Consider the following 22,833-nt stretch of genomic DNA (forward strand, 5'->3'; position numbering starts at 1 on the left):
CGAGGACCCGGAAGCTCGCGCTCTAGGAGAGGGGGACTCCCTCCTCCTGGAAGAGTGAAGCGCACGGGAGCCAATCAGAGCGAGAGCGCTCAGCTCCTGAGAGCCCCCACCTTTGGGGAGGAGGAGCAATATACACGACGCGGTGAGATCTGGAATTTGAAAGGGTTTTTCACAGCATTTCGTGTTCGGAGCACTAATAAGCTCAGGAAAGGATTGATTACACGGCAAGATAGCTGAAAAGCACATTCTTTCACTGATAAATCAGAAAGCCCATATCTGAAGTACCCTGCACTGCAGGAAAAAAGGGCAAACAGGTGCAGCCTCATAGAGTGGAGCAGTGGACGTGCACTTACACCTGGAAAGGTATTGAGAAGGCACCTGAACAGCACAGTAATGTGTAATTTTGAGTGGAGTGATGAGGAGCAAGAGGCTACCTACCCAGAGGATTTAGCCTACAGCTTTAAAGAAGTGCTTGGAGACTCGCTCACAGAGGCAGTAGCGCAGGGTGTGAGACCCCTGCAAGACAGGCTACATACCATAGAATTATACCTGAGTACTCAAGGTAAATGCACCGGAGACAGCACGTCCACCAGGGTCGCTGCAAAGGACGCCAAGGGGTGTATCAAGGCCCGGAAGAGCAAGGACTCTTCTGACCCCCCGGGCCAAACTGAGGGGGCGAATACTGAGGCCCCGGAGGCTGGAGACGCTTTTAGTAAGCTAAGAGAAGCGTTCATAAAGAAAACATAGGTGCCGAGCCTCGAGACCCCCTACCCAGGGGATGATAATATGGGCAACATAGAGAGAGTTTTCCCCGAAGAGGCGGACAACGAGGGGGACGAGAGCAGCCAACCTCTGCCGAGGAAGAGGCTCAGAAAGCTCACCAATTTAGAGGAGGAGGAGACCTCCGATATGTTTAACCCCGAGGATACCAGAAACCCAAGATCATCAGAATGGGTACCGTCGCCAAGAGTGGCGAAATACATGACGCAGAGATTGCGAAAGGCCTTAGAAAAAGAAGTGAGGCAGATGATGAGGGCAGAGTGCCCGAAACCAGAATTACGGGGGAAGGTAGCAGAGGCTCCGGAGCTTGATCCGAAAATGCTGTCATTTGTATCAAAGGCGAATAAAGATCCAAGAAAGGGCATTGACCGCTCTTGGAAAAGCTGTCAGGAGAAGCTTCTTGACATAGCGGGACCATTAGCGAAGATCATGGATCTAGCCGAACGTGCAAAGGACACGGGGGAAGAAGTGGACCCAGGAGTTCTGGCAAACTGGGCCCAGAGAGCAGTATGTCTGCTAGGCAATGCGAACTGCGCAATTTCTTCTGAACGCAGGAAAGGGCTCCTGCTAAAAAATTCAGAAGTTAGGAGACCTATGAAGCGGGCGAAGCCGCACAAGGCCTTCTATTCGGGGAAACCTTCGGAAAAGAAATGGGGAGGTTTGTTGGAACATACACATCCCTAGAAAAGGCCCAGGCATCCATGAAAAAGATATTCCCGACACAAATTTTTGGAGGGACTGGTCGGTCTAGAGGCCGAGCGGCCGGTCGCTACCAAACATTCAGGAGGCCTCAAGGAAACAGGAGTAATTACTGGGAAAACAGACAGCCAGACGCCTTCTTCCCTCCAAGGGGTCGCTTCCCAAGAGGAAGACGTAGCAGAGGACAAGGGAGAGGACACAATTCTCCCGCAGGTGAGAGTCTCAAATTATCCACCAGTTGGGGGGAGAACAGCAATATTCTGGGAGAACTGGCAAGCGCTTTCTGGCGATGCATGGGTGTTGCAGACAGCAAAAGGCATGCTCATAGATTTTATAGAGACTCCCTATCAGGGTCAGGCACCACGCCCTCTAGCGAAAACACGAAAAGAGATAGATCTTCTGCACACAGAACTGCTGCAGTTAGCGGAGAAACAAGCGATAGAACCTTGCGTGACACCTCCCAAATTTGTGAGCAACATGTTCTTAGTCCATCGAAAGGACAAAGTGAGACCCGTAATAAATCTAAAGGACATGAACAGATGGGTAACTTACAACCACTTCAAAATGGAAGGTACTCATCACCTCAGAGACACACTCCGACAAGACGATTCGTTAGTGAGGATAGACCTCAAAGACGCCTATTTGACAATACCAGTTCGAAAAGAGTTCTGCCCATTCCTAGCATTTTACTGGGTCAAGCAATTATGGCAGTTAGCTACCATGCCGTTTGGCCTGGCATCAGCACCTTGGGCCTTCACAAAAATTATGAAACCAGTAGCGGCAGCAATCAGAGAGAAGGGGATTCGTATGATTATATATCTGGACGATATCCTACTGATTGCCAGCTGCAGGGAGACGCTCCACTATCAGACCGACTGGGTAGTGAATCTCCTGACGTCGCTGGGATTTTTAGTGAACCGAGAAAAATCAGAAATGAGACCAGCCAAGAGAATAGAATTTCTAGGTTTCGTGATAGACACCAGATCAGCGACACTAGAGCTTCCGAACAGAAAAATATGAGACATAAAAAGAGAGATAAAGACATGTCTCAGCAGAGCAGTTATATCACTACGCACAATAGCTCGAGTGGTGGGCCTCCTAGCAGCCTCCATACAAGCAATATTCCCGGGGCCCCTGCACTATCGAGCCCTTCAGAGACTAAAGATAAGACACCTTCGGCAGGGTCTGCAATATCAACAGCTGGTCCACATCGACCAGGAGGCCAGAACAGAGCTAGAGTGGTGGCTAGCAAATATGGAAGCATGGAACGGGAGAGCCATTTTCGGCGATCGTCCAGACCTGATCATAGAGTCGGACGCCAGCAGAGCAGGCTGGGGAGCCCGTTGCGGAGACCTTCAGACAGGAGGGAAGTGGAGCTCGGAAGAACTCAAACTTCACATCAACTGTCTAGAATTACTAGCAGGGTCATTTGCGATCAAGGCGTTTACGAAAGGGAAAGTGAACTCCTGTATTCTGTTGAAAATGGACAACATTTCAGCAGTGAAATACATCAATCATCTAGGTGGAACGAGATCCAAACTTCTGGCGGAGATAGCCAAGGATTTCTGGCACTCCTGCCTGGCATCAGGGATTTCAGTAGTAGCGGAATACCTGCCAGGATCACAGAACGTGATAGCGGACTGGAACTCCAGGTACCTCTCGGACTCCAGCGACTGGAAGCTGCACCGAGTAGTTTTTTGACAGCTGGAAGAACGTTGGGGGCCGGTCCATACAGATCTGTTTGCGTCCAGACTGAACGCACAGACGACGAGGTTCTTCAGTTGGAGATTAGACCCAGCAGCAGCTGGAGTAGATGCCTTCCTGCAGGACTGTAGGGAACAGACTCTATACGCCTTCCCGCCGTTCTTAATGTTGAGCAGAGTGCTAGCGAAAGCTCGCAGAGAGGCGGCGAATCTGATACTAATAGCGCCAATATGGAAATCACAAGTTTGGTTCCCAACACTCATAGAAATGCTAGTAGACTATCTGAGAATGCTGCCACAAGGAGTGGACCTGCTCACGGACCCAGTTGGGTCATTTCACCCTCTGAGAGTGAAGGGGACGTTGCCATTGATGGCTTGCAGGATAGCAGGAGACGCTGGAACCTCCCAGGCATTTCGGCGCAGGCTGCAAGTCTTATCGCCGAGTCTTGGGCACCCTCAACCAGAAGGAGCTACAACACAGCTTGGAATAAGTGGTCGTGATGGTGCAGAAGGAGAGATCTTCATCCCGTTTCTGCACCTTTAGTCGAAATACTGAACTTCCTGGCAGAGCTTCTGCAGGACGGCAAGGCATATAGAACCATAGGAGTCTACAGATCTGCAATTTCAGCAGGTCACATGTCACTGGATGATACTCCAGAAGGGGAGAACATAGCAGTGATTAGACTCCTGAAAGGTATAAGATTTAGGAAGCCACCTCAACCTAAGTACAAAGTACTATGGGACGTATCGGTGGTGCTGAAACTACTATCAGACTGGCCTAGCAACAGATACCTATCGTTAGAACAACTATCAGGGAAACTAGCCATATTACTGTGTATGGTATCGTGCAGGAGAGTAGCAGACGTGAAGGCACTGGAAATAAATAGGAAAACATATGGACCGGAAGGAGTAACCTTCTTCCTGGCGAAGAGAACTAAAACAGACTCATCTACAATCACATACCCATACATGCAGGACTACCCCAAATGGTGCGTGGCCTCATGTATTAAGGAATATGAGAGTAGGACAGCGGAAATGAGACCAGTAGGTACAACCCAACTACTTATAGCGCGTAGAAAACCACACAAAGGCGTAGCATCAGCCACAATAGCGACATGGGTCAGAGGTATCATGAGCCTAGCGGGCATTGATGTATCTGCATTTGGAGCACACTCTGTCAGAGGAGCAATGGCGTCTAAAGCATTAGGGCAAGGCGCATCATTACAAGATATCATGAAGGCAGCAGATTGGGCTAGTGATAAAACATTTAGGACGTTTTATTTTAGACCAATCAACACGATGGCAGGTGCAGTAGGAAGAAGCTTTGAACAAGCTTAATGCTCGCCTCCGTCTTGACATAGAATGAAGATTCCCCCTGCTAATAGCGCAGGGAGCTCTTGATTCTATTAAAGACAAGGAGGCGAGCCTTAAATTCCCGACCCAGATACACAGAAACGGGAAGAGTATTGTAATGAAGGAAATATGAATTGTGAATAATCATGATGACCGTTTTCTCTTCGAAATAGGGTGTGTATTCCCAGCCCTAACATATCTCTATTGTTTACTTCCCAACGCTAGGAGATGACCAAAAGAACGGATGATTCTATTCGAAGAGGTTGGATGGTTCCGATCAGATTGCAAGTTCCGAGGCAAGAGATCGAAACCTGCTGAAAGCAGGATAAAGTGAAGTTGTTGGGCCCGTGGGCAAGGTAATGTTACAGAGGATTACAGTTAAGCAGTCAAAGAAGAAGAGGAACACAGGAACAGGAAGGGCTAAGGCACAGAGACTAGAGACTAGAACTACAGGGAATGATGGGACTTGAAGTTTTTATTGAAAAAAAAAAAGTTTTAATATTTTCACGAAATATGATGTATTTGTTGAAACTGCTGGAGAGTGAATTAAAGAGAAGAGAAAGCTTAATGCTCGCCTCCTTGTCTTTAATAGAATCAAGAGCTCCCTGCGCTATTAGCAGGGGGAATCTTCATTGTTCGTTGAAGGTTCACTGCATACTGTGTGATGTGTTTCAGACGTGTTTCTTTTGTTCTGTTATGTCGGTCGCCCAGCAGAATCCTATATATGCTGTACATTTTTTTTACCTGTGTACCCCAGTGCACCTACACGATGACTCATTGCAGCTCGAAGGGATTTATTGCCATGGTAATTGGTGTTGGTTTCCAAGGCTTTATCAAGGAATTTCATAACTGATCTTCTGGCTGCCCTTCTCCTCCAGACAAGTCACCAGCAGCTGGCACACTTCCACTTGGGCAGCCAGCTTCCGCTGCAGGTGGGGGGGTCTCATCTGTTAGTGAGCAGCACAGCACCTTGCTGGTGGCCTGCACCTCCCCCTTGCTGGCTAGGGACTGGGCATTTGCTTTGCTGATAAATGTGCTGTGAAACACACAAGAGGTGAGCGTGCAGCATAGATGAACGTGGTCTACACTTTTTGTTTCTTTTATAACGAATTAGGTGCAGTGTATTGGAAGTAAATTGTGCAGGACCATGCAGCCTTTAGTAAAGTTACCTTGGTTGCTCTGGGAGCACTTGTTGGCATTTTGTCCCTGCTGGGTCGAGAATATCACATTTCATGTTGTTCTGTTCTGGTGGTCTGAATACTGCTCCTCTGTGGATGCGTGCCAGTCGCTGGTGTTACGGGGCCGTAGAAGCGGCAGTAGCGAAGGCAGCCATGGGGTCTGCATGCAGCAGAATTATCCGACCCCCCGGTGACGGGCAGATGAGACCCACCTCGCTTCGACAGTGGCATGGTGGATGGTGTTGTGGCCTTTTACTTAGCCCATTATTATCTTTGCTCCGATCAAGGTGCTCACAAATTATCACTGCAGCTCAGGTGCAGCAAACACTTCTTTTGTAAACTCCGACCCGGAACTCATTGGGCCTCATTACAAGTATGGCGGTAAGGCAACAACGGCTCCGGTATCACTACCGGCACCTTTGCTACCGTACCGCCATACTAGGAGTTCTGCTCACGAGTGCTCTTGCAGCCAATAGGTCTGGCCTGGTGGCCGTACCGGCACCCGTGAGCAGAACAGGATCGTAGCACTGGTACCGTTATTAACGGTACCGGTGCTACCACCCTCCCCATTCTCATTCAGCCCTATGGGTTTGAATGGGGATAGGAAGTCCCTGATTACCGGCACCCACGAATGGGCAATTACTGGGTCCGCCGAACTCGGCATGACCCAGTAATTGGCCATTCGCGGTTGCCAGAAAAAAATGGATACCGCGGCAGCCGTGCCTGTAGTGCAGGCACGGCTACCGCCAGCCTCCTAATGAGGCCCATTGTCTTTCACTGCCAGTTGGCCTGGGATCTCTTCGGGGCTCCGGCAAGCGCAGATAACTTCAGCTGACCCTGCTGCTTGAGGAGGGGGAGTCCGGGCCAGGCACTCACCATCCTCTTTATTTTGTTTTGGAGCTCCGATCATGGAGCTAACCACTTTCTCCCTCAGGCGGGAGCAAACCAAATGGCGTGGCGGCGGATGCCGCAGGGGCTGCAGGCATACCTTCACCCTGGCCACACAAGCACCCTCTTGACTGAGGGCCACGGCCGGGGTGAAGTTGCCAGCTGGGTGCTGCTTCACCTCTCTTCCCCAGCGGGCGACCGACTACACAGCAGGGGTCCTTACACTTTGTCTTCCAGACAGGAGCTGATGTTGCTTCGGTGCAATGGCCATGCCTTTTCCGCTCTCTCTTTATTCTTCTTTAAGCTTGGCACACCAGGCACCCGGGCGACCGCACCGTATCACTGGGGTCTTCCTCCTCGTCACCATTGTTATGGGACTCACTGTGCCCACACAAGCCGACCCCATGAGTGCTGGAGGGTCAGCACGTTGCTTAGTTGCTGGGGTCACCCGCACCTATAGAACTGCAGGGAGGACCCTGCTATGCCGTGGTCACATGGACTTGGGTGAAGAGGCACCAGGGATGCTGGGAGCATCCATGTTGTAGAGTGGCCTGGGCAGACCCAAGGCACCATGCTGACTTGAGGGTCCCAGGTCGGCAGCACCTGCAGTACAGTGATCACACAGTGTTTGTCTGCAGACCAGGGCCGCAGGACTGTGAACACACAGTTTGTGCCTGCAGGCCCGAAAAGAGAAATGGAGTGAGGGGTTCCATTCTTGGAGTCTGCCGACGTCATGAAACATCTTAAAAGGGCAGCCGACGTCATGACACATCTTAAAAGGTCAATATGCTTAGAAGGGTCACACCACATGCAGGTAAATGCAATATCATAGGCAGTGGTCGAAGTGTATGAAAATAAGTTGTGGAACTATGTTCCCTGCTGGCCTGCCCCCTCTCTCCACAAACCCCATTGCCATGTCCCCTCCCACGTGCAATCCAAACCCCCAAACTGTTGGCCCCTTTCAGGGGCAGCACCACGCACGCTGAATAACTAAACAGGAGCCAGCCCCCATTACAACCTTCACTTTATTTCTCCTCCTTCCAACTGTGTCCTCCTCCTCCTCTGCCCCTCCCCTTCCCCTTTCTTCCCGCTCCTCTCCTTAAAGGGGCTCCGCCCTTTATTCACTCGCAACACCCCCCCCACTTAACATGAGACTTCCCGGGCTACATTTGCTCAATAAGCCGTTGGGGTCTCTTTGTGGTTCGATGGGGCCTGCTCGGTTGCTCGCGGGTCTCCCCCGCGTTTTCTCATTGCAGTGTTTCATATGTCTCTGCACTCTCTGTTTTCTCCATCTTGATCAATGCCTCTTTCGTTGGTTCATATTCCTCAAAGTATAACTTGTGGAAGAGGGAGGCCTGTGGCGTCATTTCACTGTGGTCCTTTGTCGTGGTTGTCGCTGGTTGTTTGTCCCTTGTCGCTAGGATGAGATCTGTATAGTGTGTCCTTTCTTTGGCTTTCCTTGCTTCTCCCATATCTTGTTCAGGCACGTGGTCCTGCATATGGGTTACTCCAAATGAGTGTTGACCAGGTGCACCCTTCTATGATCCTCAGCCTTATTGCCTCCTCATCATTGAAGTTGGCAAAGTCGCAGCACTTTATGTTCTTCTGGAGGCGGATGACAAACTCTCCTTCCACTCATGTGGAAGCTGCACGTGTTGATTGAATGCATATCTTTCATAGTCCTTGTTTGTGTGTACAATCAGCTTGTTGTTGACTGCAGCTAGAAGGCATTGGTACGTGGTCCTTTCTTGTGCTGGAATCGTTTTTTATTATGCCTATTATTTCTTTTCCTGCCAGGTTGGTAAAAATGTACATTTTGTTGGGTGAGTCTTGTCCCCTAATCGCTCCTAGGAAGTCTTCGAACTCCTCGACCCAGTCTTCCCATCTTTGTCCCTGGTCTTAATGTGGGTTCAGGGTAAATGTGTTGGGCCGTCGCATGAGGGTGGCGTGTGATGTGGGTCCTATGTTGGCTAGGGCAGGTGTTCCTACATCTGCGGCTGCCTGTGCTTGGTCAACCATGTTGGCGAGGTTTGAGCAGTGTCAGTGTTGTAGGGTATGGTTGGAGCAGCTTTGGCCTTGCACCTTTGTGGTGGCCTTGCTGTGGTGGCTTGGCCTGTTCTTACGTCAATTGGGGTAGCTTTGTTGCCTCACGTGGCTGGTAAGCCGCAGGGTGTTGTTATCAGTGGCACCTGCTCTGGTGTGGTATTTGGGACTTTTGGGCATCTGTACCGGCTGGCATTGGTGGGATGAGCGCTTTCCGTGTTCCTCTTGCCTCTGCTGCAGGGTGCTTGGGACACCGTTGTCTGCTTGATGCGTCACCGCATGCCCTTTGACCTTCTGCGGGGGATGTCCTGTTCCTCCTGCCTGTGTCTCATGCTGGCGGTGCGTGCCAGTGGTGGCCCCGGTTAGGTGGGCTCTGATGTTGGGATTTCCCTTCTGGGTCACTTAGCCCAGTGTTGTAGTTTGGCAGTACTCTCGTGGGCCAACCTGCCGTGATTGCAGGTGGCATGTTGAGGCTTGTCCCTGGGTCCATGCTGTGTGGCTTCGCTAGTCTTCGGGCTCTCCGGTGGGTCTGTTGTTGGCCTACCTTTAGGCACTGTGAGACCCTCGGCCGTGTTGTGATGTGGCGCCGCGTGCTTGGGCGGCCTGTGGTGCTTGACCGCTTCCTCTTGCGGTGTGCTCCACTGTAGCTGGTAGGGTGGAGCTGGGGTTCTACTGCGCTCCCTTCACGGCGTGCACCGCTGTGGCTGGTGGGGTGGTGCTCCCTGTCGCTTGTGACCCTTTAGGGAGTGCGGCGTGTGTCACGCGTTGTGCTCGCTCTGATGGCAGGCGCCCGTGCTGGTCTGTGCTGACAATGTTTTCATGTAGTGCTGGCGTGGCGGGGCTTCGGCATATGGGTTGTGGGCTTGGGCGCAGTATGCTTGTCTCCCACTTTATATATCCACGTTCCATACAATGTTGTGGCATGCTTTAATGTTGTCTGCTGTGCTGCCACGCGCGTGGTCATGGCTGGTGTAGGGTATGGTCTGGGTGTGAGCGGAGTGCGGTGTATTCCCACCTTCTAGTAATGGTTACTCAGACACTGGGGTCTGTTGCTGTCTCTCGCTGCACTCATGTAATCAGCTATCGTGCGCGAAGGGTATCCCAACCCTCATTACCGTCTGCTTGTAGTTGCCGTGTACATCTGCTGTAGTGCGCAAGTCTCCTTCCAGCTGCTCGGTGGTGAGAGCGCAGGCCACGTCTCCATCTGAGTCATACTGCAGGGCTCGCGTTCCGCTGTACTATGGGGTTCTCACGGTCTTTCCTCTTCTGGTTGGGCGCTCCTCGCCAGACAACTGTTGGGCACCCGTACTGCAAAGTCCTTTTCCCTTGTGCGGGCTGCTCGATACAGGTCTTCTCTGCAACACTGCTGGGCTCCCATACACATTCCACCGCTGGGTCGGGTCCGCTTCTCCCCCTTTTCAGCTAGGCTCTTTCTTGCTGCTGGGCTGGGCACATCAGCTGCCCCTTTTTGATGCGGGTTGCACTTCTCCACGTCTCCGTCGCTCGCCGCTCCACCTGCGTGGCACATCAAGCAGTTCCCAGCTGGGTTCTTCGTCTTCTTGCTGCTGGGCTGTCTTCACATCTGGTGCTTCTTTTGCGGTCCTGGTTGCTGGGCTTCCCCGCCCGATACTGTTTACCAATCCTCCGGTGGCGGGTGCGCAGACTGTGTCTTCATCTGCACCGCACTGCTGGGCCAGGTCCACCGCACCTTCTTCTCTGCTGAGTGGCATCTGCCGATCATGGCTCCCACTGCTGGGCCTCACAGACCCTCAACAATGCTGGACACAGCGCACCATCCGTCCTGCTGGGCTGATTCAATGACTGGCGATGCTGCAGCTGTCGGGCTGTCCTGCTCTGATGCTCCTCCGTCACGCTTGCTGGCATTCGCGGTCCTGTGGGGCTCCACCCGCCCTTCACTGCTGTGGGTCAACCTCTCCCGTTGCCGCTCCAGATGGCCTATTCTGTTGGGCCATGCTCTCCACGTCCTCTGACTGCAGGGTGCCCCTGACCCTCCCTCGTTCCTGATGGTGCTGGCTTGTCCTCACCTCCACGGCTGGGCACGCGTCCTGTCCGTTTCCCTTGGTTGACAGTTGTTGGCCTCTTTCAGGGGCAGAACCATGCACGCTAAATAACTAAACAGGAGCCAGCCTCCATTACAACCTTCACTTTATTTGTCCTCCTTCCAACTGTGTTTCCTCCTCCTCTGCCCCTTTCTTCCTGCTCCCCTCCTTAAAGGGGCTCTGCCCTTTATTCACTCGGAACACAAACAAACACACCTTCTGTTTAAGGGAATGTTCAGTGCAGTTCACTGAAGAGCAAGTTTTAACCTCTTCCTACACGTTTATTTTAAAACGAAACCATTCCGGAAAGGTTTCTTTTTAAAATAAGAATATAGGAACAGTAAAACTTTTTTTTTAAATAGAGGATCACCGCTCCCACCCACTGCCTATAGGTAATGACCCATCGACCAAATTAACGGCTTGAGTGCAGAGAGGGTCCCTTACTGAGGGTGGCTGAACTGTTACCGAAAGGGTCAGCACGGCACCAAGGGGCATGTCGCTATTAGCACCCGTGTAGTTCTCTACACAGGTGCTAATGGTGTCCATTTTTTGTTTTTGTTTTAAAAAAGAAAATAAACGTACCTTGCGCATTCCGGCGCTGGGCAGCGCTGCTGTGGCATCATCAACATGAAAAACGAGCTTTGCAGATTGCAGCACTGAGCGGCGCCTGGCCGCACAAAGGTACGTTTATTTTTGTATTTGGTCTAAAAGAAAAAGCCACCATTAGCACCCGCATAGGGAGCTACGTGGGTGCTAAGGTGAAAATGCTATTTAAGAGAATGATTATCAACACTGATATGCCTTTTCTGGTTTGCTTTACATATTTTGTACCTGGTGTGCATGGCTGGTGTAAGTGTAAGTCTAGATTATTTCCATTTGGAAGAATCGAGCACATAATGGAGAAGCAAATACAAAATGCCACATTTGTGCAAATAATCAATTTGAAAGTGAAAAGATTGGAGGATGAGATTTGTGGGTCACTTGATGCCAATGCCGACATACCAGCCCAAGAAGGCATGAAGAAACGAATTTGCAAAGCACTGAGGATGAATCATATAGAAATTGCCCAAACAGAGAATATCTGGATCTATTTGGTTCGGGATATTTTAAACATCACTTAATTTTACTTATCAAATTCCCATAATGGAGTGGCTATATTGACAACATGTCTGGTAGCAGTGCCAACACCTGCTTTAAATTTTAGACACATTTTCAGCATGATGCATATCGACTCTTCAGTGGACGATAATGATATTCATCAATCATTCTCTGTTTATTAATATTTTAAGTTCTGTCATTAGGTCAATGACAAACAGAGAAATCTTGCTAAAATCCACACCTATAATATTACTAAAGGAGATATTTGTTTTCTAATGACTTGTCAGCCAGCGGAGGTTGGCAAGTGTCAACAATTGAATATAAATCAAGAAACCAACCAGACTGTGTTTGAACAACAATTATGTGCATGTGATCCATGCACCAACGTGACCAACACCATGGGCCTCATTATGACTGTGCCGGTCTGGTAAGCCTACCAGCACTGTTGTTACTGGACCGGCACAGTACAGCTCTGCGGTCGGGTGCTATTCCGCCTGCCAGGGTCAGACCTGCTGGACGGGACGGCACCGGTCGCAGAGTTGTAATGAGAGCACCGGCACCATTGTTAACTGTGGCGGTGCTCCCGTATCCCCATTCCCATGGAGTCCTGTTGGACTCCATGGGAATGGGGGCTAACATAATTAACGGCACCTGACTTCCCAGCCACCGGGGTTGTAACACCTCAGTGTTACTGGTAAGTCAGGCGCCAGTAATTGTTTTCGGGTCTGGCGGCACCCCGCCAGTTTCACCGGCAGGGTTACCGCCAGACCCGTAATGAGGCCCCATGATTTGTAATCATACAATTGTAGCTGCTAGTCATTTGAACCATGTCAAACTTCTGGTAGGATGGTTTTTCTCATGCGGGAATATTACGTTTATGTCATGCTTTCAGACTCACCCAATCACGACCGGGTGATATGCAGGCGGCGGAGAGAAACATGGATCCCTCCCGCGATCACCTTTGCTCGATCGTTAGTGAGACGCTGCACTCTGAGGCATCACTGGCATCGATTTCCACGCCTGCAGTGGGGATTGCCTTGGAGACTGCAGGCGCGGAGGAGATCACCACTCCATACTGCGGTCCTCCGCTCGACGCGGATTGTCACGAAGAAGGGGTCATGTGACATGGCTTCCAGGAAACAGGCACCAAATGAACCAGTGGATCACGTAACCAAGTGAAAGATCACGTGACCAGGAAATCGTCCCCGATTGGCCAACGAATCAGGAAACTGCAATAAAAGGGGCTTGGCCTTTGCACACATTGCTTCTCAGCTGATCTCTCGGCGTTTAGCGATTTCCTGCGTTTTGAACTTCATGCTTATTGAATTTCTTGGATTTTGGACTTTGTTTTTCTTCTGGATTGCTCTCAAATTTTGACGCTTGGAATTTTTCTGACCTGTATAACTGGATTATCTGAACTTTGAACTGTTTTCTTGGATTGTTTATGGACTAACCTTTGGATTTGGTGCTTGATAAACCTTCAGCTACCTTTCGTTTGAACTCTTGGAACTCTGTCAAGAACTGTGCACCTACAATCAAACCCTCTCCTCTCCCTTCAGATCCCGTGATCCCGTTCTCCTCTCTGCACTACTCATCTGACCCTTGGGGGAAATACACTTAGGTTCAAGTCACTCATCATTCACCTCCAGGGTAGGTCTTTCTTATTAGTTGTTTATGCTTGTTGTGAATACCGTGTAGCCATTAGCTAACCTGGTATTTTCTTTGCAGCCACCTGGGACCTGGAGTTTCCTGTTTACCCCCCACCTGTGGCTCCAATAACCGGTCAGCGAGTACTTTGCCCCTCTCTGACTGGTGCTTGGGGACGGAGGTATACTAATCCTCGTGGCCCTCAGGATTTGACAGACTGAGAAGCCTTTTACCACTGGATTATGGATACCTCCGCCGGGGATCCGGTGGCTGCGCTTGTACAAGCAATCACTGTTTTAAGGGCTGACATGACAGCCGCTAACACGGCTATTCATCAGCGGCTAGATGCCTTACAAAGTGAAAGACACGCCTTACCACCAGATGAGGAGTTTGGAGATGTACCCGAACAGGCTGCACCACCTGTAGGGGCAGTGGCACCAGCCCCAGTCTACGTCCCCACCCCATTTCCCTTGGCGGCCCCCGAGAAATTCCAGGGTGATCCACGTACATTTTGCACTTTCCTGAATCAGTGTAAGCTACATTTTATATGTCGGCCACAGACCTTCCCTGATTCGACTACTAAGGCGGCCTTCACTTTGTCTCATTTAAACGGCATTGCCGCTACGTGGGCGAATCCCCTGTTGGAGAATAATAGTCCCGTTTTGTATGATTTTGATAGGCTGGTGGCAGAAATGACTAAGGTTTTTGACACATGACATAAAGCGCAAACACGGGACCTAGAATTCCTAGATTTGACCCAAGGAAAAACCACATTAATAGAATACATAACACGCTTCAACCAACTGTCTGTCCAAACTGCCTGGCCAGAAGTAAAAAAGGCAGTTGTGTTCTACAAAGGTCTCAGTGAACGTTTGAAGGACGCCCTGTCCGTCATACCTACCTTACCTACTCAATACCCTGAATTGGTTGACTTGGTCCTACAAGTTGATGCCCGGTTCAATGAAAGAAACACTGAAACAAAGAGAACGAATCCGGTATTTTCCCTAAACTCGAACTCTACAGAACAAACTAGCGAACCCATGCAAATAGGGGGAATACGCAGTCCGATATCACCCTTAGAGAGAGAACGACGCAGACAGGCTAATGCTTGTTCTTACTGCGGAGTGTCAGGTCATTTTGTCAAGGAATGTCCCCGAAGACCCAAACAAAAGACAACGGGTTTTCCGAAGGCTCGTCCTTAGATTAGGGGGCGCGGACGAGCCTATCAGTACAATCGTACGTACCCCCTTCATTGTCGGATTCAACCCGGCCCCTGTTTCTTCCGGCTCTTTTGTTTTCCTCTGACAACGTTAAACACCAGGTACACTTGGTCATCGATTCAGGGGCAACATGTAATTACGTTGACAGTGCTTTGGCCACGTCCCTAAATCTCCCTTTACAAAATAAAAAGCGCCCAGAACCTGTACAAGCGGTAGATGGTTCTCCGTTGATTTCGGGCCGTATCAGGCAATAGACGGCACCAGTAACTCTCATACTGCAGGACACACACCAGGAAACCTTTAGGTTTGATTTGATAACTACCCCTCAATACGGTATTATCCTTTGTATCCCCTGGTTATGCACACATAACCCGCTCATTAACTGGTCCTTGGGCTCCATTTCTTTCGAATCCTTGTACTGTCAGGAACATTGTTTGTTATCCCCAGAGCAGGCAACGACACCAGCACAAGCGCTTGGGGCATTAGCTCATTTGTCGTTACAAGAATCACAGATGGAGGTTGACCCTCCTAGGCATGTGGTAGGTCTGGTTTCGGCCCAGATACCCTCACAATATCATGACTTCTTGGAAGTGGTTGATAAAAAATCATCTAAACACTTGCCCCCGCATCGTCCCTTTGATTGTCCGATAGATCTGGAACCAGGCGCCCCCGTGCCCCACGGGCGTATCTACTCCCTTTCAGCATCTGAAGACCTGATTCTCAAAGAGTACATACAACATTCTTTACGTTTAGGCCACATCAGACCCTCACAGTCTCCTGCAGCCAGTCCTATTTTCTTTGTACCCAAGAGGGAAGGCGATCTTCGCCCCTGCATTGATTATCGCCGTTTGAACAACATCACGATCAAGAATAGATACCCCATACCCCTTATCACTCCACTGCTAGATCGTCTCACACATGCCACTATTTTTACCAAGCTCGATCTGCGAGGAGCGTATAATCTCATACGCATCCGAAAAGGGGATGAATGGAAGACAGCTTTTTGTACCAAATACGGCCTCTTTGAATATACCGTCATGCCCTTTGGGCTATGTAACGCACCCGCAACATTCCAGAGGTTTATGAATGAAATATTCCACAACATCATAGATAACTACGTGGTGGTATATCTGGATGATATTTTGGTATTTTCTCAATCACACCAAGAACATGTCACTCATGTACGAGAAGTCCTGAGTCGGCTGCGCACACACTCCCTTTACGCTAAACCAGAAAAATGCCTATTTCACGCCAAGGAAGTAGACTTCCTAGGTTTTCACATCACGTCTTGTGGCCTGGCTATGAATTCAACCAAGATCCGTGCAGTCGCAGACTGGCCCATTCCTCAAACTGTCAAGGAAGTGCAGTCATTCCTTGGCTTCGCCAACTTCTACAGGCGATTCATTGCAGGGTTTTCAGCCTTGGCTTCCCCATTAACTCAACTCACTAGCCCCCGTACACCGTTTGTTTGGTCCTCTTCTCAACAAGAAGCTTTTTCAGCTCTCAAAACGGCTTTCACCACAGCCCCTATTTTACAGCACCCCAATCCAGATCTCCCCTTTATTCTTGAAGCCGATGCCTCTTCCTATGCTCTGGGAGCTGTCTTATCTCAATCATGCCCCTCCACAGGTCTCTTACATCCGGTTGCCTTTCATTTTCGAAAATTCACACAGGCTGAAATCCATTACAAAGTCACAGAGAAAGAACTTCTATCCATTAAAGATGCCTTCCAAGTCTGGCGTCACCATTTACTTGGGGCAAAACATCAGGTCACGGTTTATACTGACCATCGCAATCTTCAGGATTTGGCCACATTCAAGTGCACTAATAGCCGCCAAGTCCGCTGGCATTTATTCTTTGCAGCATATGACTTTGTCATTAAACACCGACCGGGCATAGCCCACGGCAAAGCGGACGCTCTCTCCCGCATTCCTGGGGGCGTTTCTTTGCCTGTCTTGCCGGAGACACTTCTGGACAGCAAACACATCATCTGTCTCTGTACACCACCTAAAGACTTACTAACCTTAGTTCAACAATGGGTCAAGTTACATCCAGAACAACTACGGGAGTGGGAGATAGAATTGTATGAAGGCCTACCATATATACAGGGCAGATTATACTTACCAACACCAGACACTCGCTCCATTGCATTAGAATGGTCTCATGATGCTCCTATAAATGGTCATCCTGGCCAGAAGCGCACACTGGCCTTGCTCCAACGTTGGTGTTGGTGGCCTTCCATGAACAGAGATACAATGGCTTATGTTTCTTCCTGTTCGGTTTGTGCCCAATGCAAAAACAGAAAAGGTCGTCCTCTAGGCCTACTACAACCATTGCCTCTCCCAGTTAAACCATGGCATACAATTACGATGGATTTCGTCACTGACTTACCTAAAGTTAGTGGGTTTGATACTATATGGGTAGTGATTGATTCCTTCACGAAGATGGCCCGATTCATTCCCTGCACCGGTTTACCTACAGCACCTGCCCTGGCTGACCTCTTCTTCCGCCATGTCTTTTGTTTTTTTGGTTACCTGCTATTGTCATTTCTGATAGGGGCTCCCAGTTTACTTCCCGATTTTGGCAGTCCCTTACGAGACAACTAGGCATTGACACACGTTTCTCGTCCTCCTACCATCCCGAAACTGACAGGCAGACCGAACGTGTCAACCAAACCATGGAGCAATATCTCCGTTGTCTCTGCTTACAACATCAACAATCCTGGCACAAACTACTGCATGTAGCTGAATTTGCCTACAATAATGCACCCCACTCATCCATAGGCTATTCACCTTTCTATTCTTTGTATGGGCAGCATCCTCGCATACTTCCTATTCCAGATGTACCTCCCCTACTCTCTCCTTCTGTTTCCTCATGTGTACAGCATCTCAAAGACATCCATGGCCAGGTCACATTACATCTTCAGGAAGCACAGGCTTCTATGTGTCGGGCTGCTGATAAGAAACGAACTACAGCCCCCACTTATGCAGTTGGGGATCGGGTATGGCTTTCCACCAGACTCCTACCTGTACCCGGTTGTCGTAAACTGCTTCCTCGCTTTGTGGGGCCGTATCGTATTACCAAAGTTATCAAACCAGTAGCCTACAAGGTTTCCCTGCCAACCACTTGGCGAATACACCCTGTGTTCCACACTTCCCTTCTCAAACCATGTCCTCTCTCCACTCGTATCATCCTACCCCCTTCCCCTGTAATGAAAGGTACTTCTGAAGAGTACGAGGTCAATGATATTCTTGGATCCCGTCTCACGAAGGGCCGTCTTTATTATCTAGTGGACTGGTTGGGTTACAGCCCAGAGGAAAGATCTTGGGAGCCTGCTGATCAAGTACATGCCCCGCTCCTGGTTGCCCGGTTTCATAAGAACAATCCCCATTGCCCACGAGGACGTGTGCCTTTGAAGGAGGGGCTCTGTCATGCTTTCAGACTCACCCAATCACGACCGGGTGATATGCAGGCGGCGGAGAGAAACATGGATCCCTCCCGCGATCACCTCTGCTCGATCGTTAGTGAGACGCTGCACTCTGAGGCATCCCTGGCATCGATTTCCACGCCTGCAGTGGGGATTGCCTTGGAGACTGCAGGCGCGGAGGAGATCACCACTCCATACTGCGGTCCTCCGCTCGACGCAGATTGTCATGAAGAAGGGGTCATGTGACATGGCTTCCAGGAAACAGGCACCAAATGAAACAGTGGATCACGTGACCAAGTGAAAGATCACGTGACCAGGAAATCGTCCCCGATTGGCCAACAAATCAGGAAACTGCAATAAAAGGGGCTTGGCCTTTGCACACATTGCTTCTCAGCTGATCTCTCGGCGTTTAGCGATTTCCTGCGTTTTGAACTTCATGCTTATCGAATTTCTTGGATTTTGGACTTCGTTTTTCTTCTGGATTGCCCTCAAATTTTGACGCTTGGAATTTTTCTGACCTGTATAACTGGATTATCTGATCTTTGAACTGTTTTCTTGGATTGTTTATGGACTAACCTTTGGATTTGGCGCTTGATAAACCTTCAGCTACCTTTCGTTTGAACTCTTGGAACTCTGTCAAGAACTGTGCACCTACAATCAAACCCTCTCCTCTCCCTTCAGATACCGTGATCCCGTTCTCCTCTCTGCACTACTCATCTAACCCTTGGGGGAAATACACTTAGGTTCAAGTCACTCATCATTCACCTCCAGGGTAGGTCTTTCTTATTAGTTGTTTATGCTTGTTGTGAATACCGTGTAGCTATTAGCTAACCTGGTATTTTCTTTGCAGCCACCCGGGACCTGGAGTTTCCTGTTTACCCCCCACCTGTGGCTCCAATAACCGGTCAGTGAGTACTTTGCCCCTCTCTGACTGGTGCTTGGGGACGGAGGTATACTAATCCACGTGGCCCTCAGGATTTGACAGACTGAGAAGCCTTTTACCACTGGATTATGGATACCTCCGCCGGGGATCCGGTGGTTGCGCTTGTACAAGCAATCACTGTCTTAAGGGCTGACATGACAGCCGCTAACACGGCTATTCATCAGCGGCTAGATGCCTTACAAAGTGAAAGACACGCCTTACCACCAGATGAGGAGTTTGGAGATGTACCCGAACAGGCTGCACCACCTGTAGGGGCAGTGGCACCAGCCCCAGTCTACGTCCCCACCCCATTTCCCTTGGCGGCCCCCGAGAAATTCCAGGGTGATCCACGTAAATTTTGCACTTTCCTGAATCAGTGTAAGCTACATTTTATATGTCGGCCACAGACCTTCCCTGATTCGACTACTAAGGCGGCCTTCACTTTGTCTCATTTAAACGGCATTGCCGCTACGTGGGCGAATCCCCTGTTGGAGAATCATAGTCCCGTTTTGTATGATTTTGATAGGCTGGTGGCAGAAATGACTAAGGTTTTTGACACATGACATAAAGCGCAAACACGGGACCTAGAATTCCTAGATTTGACCCAAGGAAAAACCACATTAATAGAATACATAACACGCTTCAACCAACTGTCTGTCGAAACTGCCTGGCCAGAAGAAAAAAAGGCAGTTGTGTTCTACAAAGGTCTCAGTGAACGTTTGAAGGACGCCCTGTCCGTCATACCTACCTTACCTACTCAATACCCTGAATTGGTTGACTTGGTCCTACAAGTTGATGCCCGGTTCAATGAAAGAAACACTGAAACAAAGAGAACGAATCCGGTATTTTCCCTAAACTCGAACTCTACAGAACAAACTAGCGAACCCATGCAAATAGGGGGAATACGCAGTCTGATATCCCCCTTAGAGAGAGAACGACGCAGACAGGCTAATGCTTGTTTTTACTGCGGAGTGTCAGGTCATTTTGTCAAGGAATGTCCCCGAAGACCCAAACAAAAGACAACGGGTTTTCCGAAGGCTCGTCCTTAGATAAGGGGACGCGGACGAGCCTATCAGTACAATCGTACGTACCCCCTTCATTGTCAGATTCAACCCGGCCCCTGTTTCTTCCGGCTCTTTTGTTTTCCTCTGACAATGTTAAACACCAGGTACACTTGGTCATCGATTCAGGGGCAACAGGTAATTACGTTGACAGTGCTTTGGCCACGTCCCTAAATCTCCCTTTACAAAATAAAAAGCGCCCAGAACCTGTACAAGCGGTAGATGGTTCTCCGTTGATTTCGGGCCCTATCAGGCAACAGACGGCACCAGTAACTCTCATACTGCAGGACACACACCAGGAAACCCTTAGGTTTGATTTGATAATTACCCCTCAATACGGTATTATCCTTGGTATCCCCTGGTTATGCACACATAACCCGCTCATTAACTGGTCCTTGGGCTCCATTTCTTTCGAATCCTTGTACTGTCAGGAACATTGTTTGTTATCCCCAGAGCAGGCAACGACACCAGCACAAGCGGTTGGGGCATTAGCTCATTTGTCGTTACAAGAATCACAGATGGAGGTTGACCCTCCTAGGCATGTGGTAGGTCTGGTTTCGGCCCAGATACCCTCACAATATCATGACTTCTTGGAAGTGGTTGATAAAAAATCATCTGAACACTTGCCCCCGCATCGTCCCTTTGATTGTCCGATTGATCTGGAACCAGGCGCCCCCATGCCCCACGGGCATATCTACTCCCTTTCAGCATCTGAAAACCTGATTCTCAAAGAGTACATACAACATTCTTTACGTTTAGGCCACATCAGACCCTCACAGTCTCCTGCAGCCAGTCCTATTTTCTTTGTACCCAAGAGGGAAGGCGATCTTCGCCCCTGGATTGATTATCGCCGTTTGAACAACATCACGATCAAGAATAGATACCCCATACCCCTTATCACTCCACTGCTAGATCGTCTCACGCATGCCACTATTTTTACCAAGCTCGATCTGCGAGGAGCGTATAATCTCATACGCATCCGAAAAGGGGATGAATGGAAGACAGCTTTTTGTACCAAATACGGCCTCTTTGAATATACCGTCATGCCCTTTGGGCTATGTAACGCACCCGCAACATTCCAGAGGTTTATGAATGAAATATTCCACGACATCATAGATAACTACGTGGTGGTATATCTGGATGATATTTTGGTATTTTCTCAATCACACCAAGAACATGTCACTCATGTACGAGAAGTCCTGAGTCGGCTGCGCACACACTCCCTTTACGCTAAACCAGAAAAATGCCTATTTCACGCCAAGGAAGTAGACTTCCTAGGTTTTCACATCACATCTGGCGGCCTGGCTATGAATTCAACCAAGATCCGTGCAGTCGCAGACTGGCCCATTCCTCAAACTGTCAAGGAAGTGCAGTCATTCCTTGGCTTCGCCAACTTCTACAGGCGATTCATTGCAGGGTTTTCAGCCTTGGCTTCCCCATTAACTCAACTCACTAGCCCCCGTACCCTGTTTGTTTGGTCCTCTTCTCAACAAGAAGCTTTTTCAGCTCTCAAAACGGCTTTCACCACAGCCCCTATTTTACAGCACCCCAATCCAGATCTCCCCTTTATTCTTGAAGCCGATGCCTCTTCCTATGCTCTGGGAGCTGTCTTATCTCAATCATGCCCCTCCACAGGTCTCTTACATCCGGTTGCCTTTCATTCTCGAAAATTCACACAGGCTGAAATCCATTACAAAGTCACAGAGAAAGAACTTCTATCCATTAAAGATGCCTTCCAAGTCTGGCGTCACCATTTACTTGGGGCAAAACATCAGGTCACGGTTTATACTGACCATCGCAATCTTCAGGATTTGGCCACATTCAAGTGCACTAATAGCCGCCAAGTCCGCTGGCATTTATTCTTTGCAGCATATGACTTTGTCATTAAACACCGACCGGGCATAGCCCACGGCAAAGCGGACGCTCTCTCCCGCATTCCTGGGGGCGTTTCTTTGCCTGTCTTGCCGGAGACACTTCTGGACAGCAAACACATCATCTGTCTCTGTACACCACCTAAAGACTTACTAACCTTAGTTCAACAATGGGTCAAGTTACATCCAGAACAACTACGGGAGTGGGAGATAGAATTGTATGAAGGCCTACCATATATACAGGGCAGATTATACTTACCAACACCAGACACTCGCTCCATCGCATTAGAATGGTCTCATGATGCTCCTATAAATGGTCATCCTGGCCAGAAGCGCACACTGGCCTTGCTCCAACGTTGGTGTTGGTGGCCTTCCATGAACAGAGATACAATGGCTTATGTTTCTTCCTGTTCGGTTTGTGCCCAATGCAAAAACAGAAAAGGTCGTCCTCTTGGCCTACTACAACCATTGCCTCTCCCAGTTAAACCATGGCATACAATTACGATGGATTTCGTCACTGACTTACCTAAAGTTAGTGGGTTTGATACTATATGGGTAGTGATTGATTCCTTCACGAAGATGGCCCGATTCATTCCCTGCACCGGTTTACCTACAGCACCTGCCCTGGCTGACCTCTTCTTCCGCCATGTCTTTTGTTTTTTTTGGTTACCTGCTATTGTCATTTCTGATAGGGGCTCCCAGTTTACTTCCCGATTTTGGCAGTCCCTTACAAGACAACTAGGCATTGACACACGTTTCTCGTCCTCCTACCATCCCGAAACTGACAGGCAGACCGAACGTGTCAACCAAACCATGGAGCAATATCTCCGTTGTCTCTGCTTACAACATCAACAATCCTGGCACAAACTACTGCATGTAGCTG

This window comes from Ambystoma mexicanum, chromosome 7q (assembly GCF_040938575.1).
Source record: "Ambystoma mexicanum isolate Mex_15411 chromosome 7q, UKY_AmexF1_1, whole genome shotgun sequence".
NCBI classification, from domain to species: Eukaryota; Metazoa; Chordata; class Amphibia; order Caudata; family Ambystomatidae; genus Ambystoma; species Ambystoma mexicanum.